This window comes from Babylonia areolata, chromosome 6 (genome assembly GCF_041734735.1).
Source record: "Babylonia areolata isolate BAREFJ2019XMU chromosome 6, ASM4173473v1, whole genome shotgun sequence".
Lineage (NCBI taxonomy): Eukaryota > Metazoa > Mollusca > Gastropoda > Neogastropoda > Buccinidae > Babylonia > Babylonia areolata.
Window position 1 is genome coordinate 35,535,910 of NC_134881.1, and position 7,772 is coordinate 35,543,681.

A 7,772-nucleotide genomic window follows, 5' to 3' on the forward strand; every position below is an offset into this window, starting at 1 on the left:
CCATAACCCACCGAACGCTGACACGGATTACAGGATCTTTAACATGCGTATTTGATCTTCTGCTTGCGTATACACAAGAAGGGGGTTCAGGCACTGGCAGGTCTGCACATATGTTGACCTGGCAGATCGGAAAAATCTCCACCCTTTACCCCCCAGGCGCCGTCACCATGATTCGAGCCCGGGACCCTCAGATTGAAAGTCCAACGCTTTAACCATTCGGCTGTTGCGCCCGCTACACATTGCATACAAATCAGTTTGGTAAATATTGTTTATTCTGAGTCGCTTCATTCACCCTTCCGTCTTCATTCCTACACACTGGCACAGAACTGACTCAAACAAAAAACGAATAAAATCATATTTGGATGAAAATGACTAACTTGATTTTTTGTGAACTTGAGGTTTATTCATCGATAAAGTAATGAATACTCTGTATTTTTCAAGTCGTTGCTGAGTACAACAGTGCAGTCAAACACGGGTCCTGGAAACTGTATTTTGAATGCATGCCGGCTGATGGTCTTACTTTTTCTGGCCAGGGTCCCTGTAAGTCCGACCATTTTTCACTGACTTTGAAACTCAATCCTTTTCTGTTGATTAAATGAAACAAAGGAGGTTATATATGTTTTCAATCGATCCAGTTTAGTTTGATCGTTTGTTTGTAAACAGGATTTAGAAGGAAAAACGATCACCAAGACAAACCCACAAAACACAGTTCATGACACATTATCATAACCATTATTAGCTCCTTAGGGTAAATAAGACTGACTGGGCCGTGCTAAGGACGTCAGCCCTTCCGCTTAATCCATCATCCCCAGATTTTAAAAAAATCGTTAAAAAACACGAAAAGAAACAACCCCTCCCCCTCTAACCCCCACCCCCCAAGAAAAAAACAACAACATAAAAAACCACAAAACAATACTTCAAAGCCAAGCAAAAAATACATACAAAGGCCATACTTTTATTGGCAAATAACACAGCAGAATGGACAGGTAGTGCCCATCCCAACGTTTACAAGTTCACTAATAATCACCGGGGCTAAACAACACAAATTGTACATCATAAACTGCGAAAAAGAGAAAAAGTGTCAAGGCTTGCTCGAAAAAACAGAAAGGGGAATGGAACGGGAAGGCAGAAAAAGGAGACAAAAGTGAAGGAAGAAAAAAGGCATGAATCGAAAAGAAGAAATTTCCCGGCAACACATAATTCCCAGAAGGTCACGTGGGGATGCTTTTTTATGCCGAAAGACCCCCGGCATCTCCATGGGGGGACGACTGAGGCTTTACCGACCACCACCACAAGAAGTCAGTGACAGTGGGAAAGCATAGACGGATTTCCATGTTTAACTGTACAGGTTCTAGAATGGCAGATAATCGGCGAAGGTTAAACAATAAATATTTTCATGGCTACACTTTTCCTTGCAATTTAGGTCCAGATGTTTTCGGGTTTGTTTTTTTTCGTTTTACTATTCACCAGTGGGATACACGGAAAGAAAAATCGACAGGCCTATTTGGACCTGGACCTGGACCTCTCCCATAGTCTGGGTTCAGACCGTTGGGGCACCGCTGCTGACCTGGCCACCACCCCTCTCCACTCTTCACGGTTTTCTGATTTCCTCAGGGCGTCACCGAGCGTCAAGCCTGTCCACCCCCGGATGTTGTCTTCCCATCTCTTCTTCTGCCGTCCTCTCCTTCTGCCTCCTTGTACGGTGCCTTGCAGGAACGTTTTGGCAAGACCAGATGATCGGGAGATGTGTCCATACCACCTAAGTTTGCGTTTTTTCACTATGGACAGAAGGTCTTCGTAGGGTCCAATACTTTGCTTGATTCTGTTCTTCACTTCCGTGTTAGTGATGTGGTCTCTGTAGGAGATGCCAAGTAGTCTACGAAAGCATCTCATCTCGACAGCTTGGATTCTTCTCTCGATGTCTGCAGTCAGGGTCCAAGTCTCGCAGGCGTAGAGCAATATTGATATAACCAGGGAACGCATCAGTCTGATTTTTGAGCTGAGAGCGATGTTTTTGTTGTTCCAGATGGTGTTCAGCTTGTTGAGTGCCATTGTTGTTTGGGCAATTCTCGAGAGTACTTCTGGTTTAGATCCTTCATCTGACATGATTGCTCCCAGATATTTGAAGCTGTGGACTGTTTTAAGCTTTTCGTCGTTGACTTTGATGTCAATGCTGATGCCGTTGGTGTTGTTAGTCATCAGTTTGGTTTTCTCCGCACTGATTTGCATTCCATACGATGTGGAGGCTTTGTCTAGATGTTTGACCAGGCTTGCCAGTTCTTCTTCTTTTCCAGCCAGTCCATCAATGTCGTCGGCAAAACGTAGGTTTGTGATTGTTCTGCCGCCTATGCTGACTGTTCCTACATGCTCTTCCAGTGCGTCAGTCATTATTCTTTCTAAGAAGATGTTGAAGAGTGTTGGGGAGAGTAGACAGCCTTGTCTCACTCCGACTGTGGTTCTGAACCAGTCCCCGATGCTATTGTTGAGGTAGACGGCGCTGGTGGCTTTGTCATAGAGGTGCTGTATCAGTCTGATCAGGTTGGCGTTGATGTTGTACAGATTCATGGTAGCCCACAAAGCTGCATGCCAGACCCTGTCAAATGCCTTCTTAAAATCAATGAAGACGTGGTAGAGGTCTTGTTGGTGTTGATGGTACCTCTCACATAGCAACCTCAAGTTGAAGATTTGTTCAGTTGTGCTCCTTCCTGGTCTGAAACCTGCCTGTTCTTCAGCAATGATGTTTTCTGCTTGTGGTTTCAGTCTGTTAAGCAGGATCTTCAACATGACTTTGCTGGGATGACTAATCAGGCTGATGGTGCGGTAGTTTTGACACTGCTGGAGATTGCCCTTTTTGGGGAGGGTGATGATCAGTGATTGTGTCCACGGTGTGGGCCATTCCCCTGTTTGCCATATCTTGTTGCAGATTTTCATTAGCACATCTATCATAACTTCACCCCCTGCTTGGACCAGTTCTGATGGGATGTTGTCCACTCCTGCCGATTTCCCTTTTTTCAGCGATGCTATTGCTGCCTCTATTTCTTCACGGAGTATGGGGTGATTACTGTTATCAGTGGCTGGTGGAACATTCAGTATTGCTGGATCACCTGTGGTCTGTATGTTGTATAGCTCTGAGCAGTATTCTGTCCATCGCTTTAGGATGTCTTGTTCTTCTGTTAGACATTTTCCATCCTTGGTCTGGATGTTGGACATAGTTCTACCTTGCCTTGTGTTGGTAAGTTCTTTCACAACTTGGTAGGCTTTCTTGCTGTTGTTTCTTGTCAGGTTTTCCTCTATGTCCTGGCATTTTCCTTCAATCCAATTCTCCCTTGCCTTCTTCATGCTTCTCTTGATTTCGGTGTTAACTGCTTTGTACTGTTTTGCCCCTTCTTCTTCATTCTTTTTCTTTTTCAGGTCTCTACGTTTGTCACACAGCTGTAGGATGTCGTCCGTGACCCAGGGCTTCTTTTTGATGCGTTGTTTTCCAAGAGTTGTTTGGGCTGTTTCAGTTACAGCTGCGTTGAAGTCACTTACGAGTGTATCCAGGTCGGCGTCATCTGCATCGAGAGTGATGAGTGGCGCGAATTTCCCACCAATCATGGCTTGGAATGCCTCTTGTACTTCAGGATCTTTCAATTTTTCCAGGTCGAACTTCAGTCTTGAGAAGCTTTGTTTCCTTGTTTTCTTCAGTTGGAGTTTGAAGGTCATCATTACTAAGTCGTGGTCACTTGCAATGTCAGCTCCTGGGAAACTTCTTGTCTTGGCAATGTTCACGCTAGACTGGAAACGCTTCTTTACCATGATGTAGTCTATTTGGTTGTGGTGATCTCCTCCAGGGCTGTGCCATGTCCATCTTCTGGATGCTTTGTGTGGTCCAAATGTGTTTGTTATCTTCAGGTTGTTGAAGCAGGCAAATTCCAGGAGTCTCAAGCCTCTTTCATTTGTAGCGTTGTTACCATATCGTCCACATGTGCCCTTCCAGGTGTTGTAGGAGTCTTCTCCGATCTTGGCGTTCCAGTCACCTTGTACTACTATGATGTCTTTCTTTGGTGTCTGATCAAGGGTTTCTTGTAGTTGTTCGTAGAACTCCTCAACTTCATCATCGCTGTGATCAGATGTTGGAGCATATGCTTGTATGATGGTGATGTTGAATGGGGATGCCCTCAGGCGGATGGTAGTGAGCCTGCTGGATATTGGTCGGCAGCCCATGACAGTGTTAACAATGTCTTTGTGGATCAGGAACCCTACTCCATGTTCGTGTTTGTCCTCTCTACCACTGTAAAATAGTCTGTGGCCTTCAAGTGTGGGTATTTCACCGATGTTTTTCCATCGTGTTTCACAGAGTCCTAGGATGTGCCAGCGATATTTGTTCATTGCATGTGTCAGTTCTTCCAATTTTCCTGGCGTCCTTAGTGTTCTGACATTCCACGTGCCAATAGAGATGTTGTTCCTGGCCCGGAGCTTGTTGTTGTGTGGTCCACCAGTAGCACATTTGTCACCTCCACCCTGGTTTGCAATGGAAGGCGCGGTCCTTGTTGACCCGGGTGACGACCGAGCCGGTATGGGTTGAGTAGTGGTCGTCATTCATGCGGTGAGTCTTGGGCAGAAAAGCATGGCGGAGCCCATCCCTCTCCATGCTAGACTGGTCTAGCTGCGGCTTTCCTTGATTGGAGAGGCCGAGATCTAGTTTTGATATAGCGCCAGTTGCTCGCTCCCGTGCCGCGTCGGTTGAAACAACCTGCACCGTGTCCCCCTGAGGAAACACCCACATTAACGTGGCGAGAAGGTGCGACTACGGTATTCACCCTTTCTTAATAGAAGGAAGGGATCTTCGCAGATCGCAGAGGCCTATTTAGTTGAATTGTATTCTGAAGACAAAGACATATCCATTTGGCCAGTGTTCACATCAGTGGTCTGAGAAAGAATGGGATCTACGGCAAGTGCAAGTTCAGTTAACGAGGTTTTTGACTCACTTGTGTAAACAAAGTGAGTCTATGTTTTAACCCGGTGTTCGGTTGTCTGTGTGTGTGTGTGTGTGTGTGTGTGTGTGTGTGTCCGTGGTAAACTTTAACATTGACATTTTCTCTGCAACTACTTTGTCAGTTGACACCAAATTTGGCATAAAAATAGGAAAAATTCAGTTCTTTCCAGTCATCTTGTTTAAAACAATATTGCACCTGTGGGATGGGCACAAAAAAAAAAAAATAAAATAAAATAAAGAATGAAGCCTAATTATATGCAAACTGCATTTACTGTTATATTTATATTTTTTGTATTCTCTAAACTTGGCACTTTGATCTGATATTCTGACCCAACAACTAGAGCAGTCATTACTATCATTTTTTGTTCAAACAGGAACTTCTTTTGCTAAGCATGGAATTTTTATTTCTTTTTGCAAACGTTTTGGTGCAGATAGTAAAAAAGGGAAATTACTCTGTAATTAATGCTAGGGGAGTTAATTTGCTTTAAACTGATCTTTCTCATCTTAAACAGTACATTTTGAAATTATACTCAATACATAAAAAGCTTGGATTTTTTAAATTTTTTTTATTTTATTTATTTTTTTAATTGTTTTTCCAAAACGAACCAACACATTTTGTAATGTGTGTGAGACGGCAGTGTCCTGTAGGCATATTCTAATAGTGATTTTGAAAAAAAAAAGTTACTGTATTATTTAGGTCTATCGTTATATGAATGATATATAGTAATATAATGACATGATTTCTAAACATTTTACACCTGCTTTCTTTGATTGTGATACATATTTGACTGACGACATGATTGCATTGCCTGAACATGAAAAACAAAAACAAAATACGACGCAGTTTTTATTGTCAGCAGGCCAACATGCGTCTGTTTTGGGGTGTTTTTTTTGTTGTTTTTGGTTTGTTTTTTCTTCTTCTTCTTCTTCTTTTCTTTCTTATTTTACCTTCTTCCAGGGCATGCATCCCTGAAATAGCCTCAATGGCCGGATGATAAATAAACTGCGTGCGTGCGCATGCGTGCGTTTTACAAGGAAGCTGGCATCTCACGTTACATCCGTGCGCGTCCCAGTGTATAGCGTCACGTCGCGTGACCATGTGTGACGTAGGTGAGCAAATCGGGAACATCTACTTCCTGTGCTCAACTTGAAGTTTCGCGGCCAAAGAGGGGAGCTGAGTGTTCTCTTCCTCCCTGTCGGTAAGATGTTTCCCCCGCCGCCCCCACTCAGAGCAATAACTTCAATTAAAGTAACGTCGATTCGTGTAGGCTTGCGTACGCACTTACGCGCTTTGCCAGTGTGTGTGTGTGTGTGTGTGTGTGTGTGTGTGTGTGTGTGTGTCCATGCTTGACTGAGTAGTTTACTTGTCTACACGCCAAATCACATGTACGTAAAAATTATAATATTCAGCTTGTATCTCTTTGCATAGATCTGGATTTTCATGTCGAACTTAAAATAATATAAAACAGTAATGAGCTTTCAAAAAATGATCGGAATGACAGCAGCAGTGGACATCGAGTCCTTGCAACCCGCCATTTTAAGGTCTTTATCAATTCTGTTTGTGAAGTCTTCTGGTCTCTTTTTAACGTCGAAAATCAAAGTGACAGAAGTTCAGTTGTTCAGTTCACCTTAAAATATTGAAAATGGCTGCCCAGTCAATCGTTTGACCTGTGACCAGAGGTTAATGACCCAGCTGTGACCTTGGTGTTCTGAAGGTCAAGTTGTCTCCTTGCTGTGGAGAGGTGGAGGGAGTTATATTTCGCAAGCTGGCTGAAAAACAAATAAATAAATATAAATAAAAAATTAAAAAACCTTGGGAAATATGACCAAAACATTATATCTACTTGAAAAACAGGAAATACAGTGTAAACATGTGTGTGTTTGTGCGTCCGTGCGTATGTGTACGTGCGCGCCGTGTGTGTGTGCGTGTGTGTGTCAGTGTGTGTGATCATAATGGTTTTGTCAGTTGAAATGTGTGATGGAATGAAAATGTGAATAAATCAGCAGGGATTTGTGTGTGTGTGTGTGTGTGTGTGTGTGTGTGTGTGTGTGTGTGTGTGTGTGTGTGAGCGCTCTGAGCTCCACAGACATGATACCATTTTATTTAACAGTTTCAGGTTGACTCCGTAAATGAAAATGGAAATATTAAGAACATAATTTTATTACTATTGTTGTATGTAATTCCTTTTTCACAGTAAAGGTCAAACCAGGGTTATAACAGTATCGTCATCCTCCTCCTCCTTCATCATTGATATATATTTTTTAAACTGAAGTCCCAAGTTATGTGGCCTTTCAGGCTCTGCTCTCATGGTGACCTCATGCAGTTTCAGAATACAGAATACTTTATTATCTCAATAAGAGAAATTCATGTGTGGTGCATTTAAACGTGACCAATACACGAAAATCATAGTCACTCAATGTAAAAACATAAAAGACATAAAACGCTGAAATGCTAAGTTGATAAGGATCTTTCGTACAATTATCACAGTCATACACATGTTATGATAACATACTTTCACAGTCATTCATCATAGATACATAAGGAACAAAAAATGCATTGATCAGTACGAAGTTAATGCTAACCAATCTCACACAATAATCACCAGGCAAATAAATACAGTATGACAACAGATGAAAACAAAGACGTACATGATTAAAAACAAGTTGTTATTCAACAGTATTTAGAATCCATGCACAATTATATAATTTACATAACTTTGCATGTGCACGCACGCACGCACACACACACACACACACACACACACAAAACATACACGCACACACACGTACACAC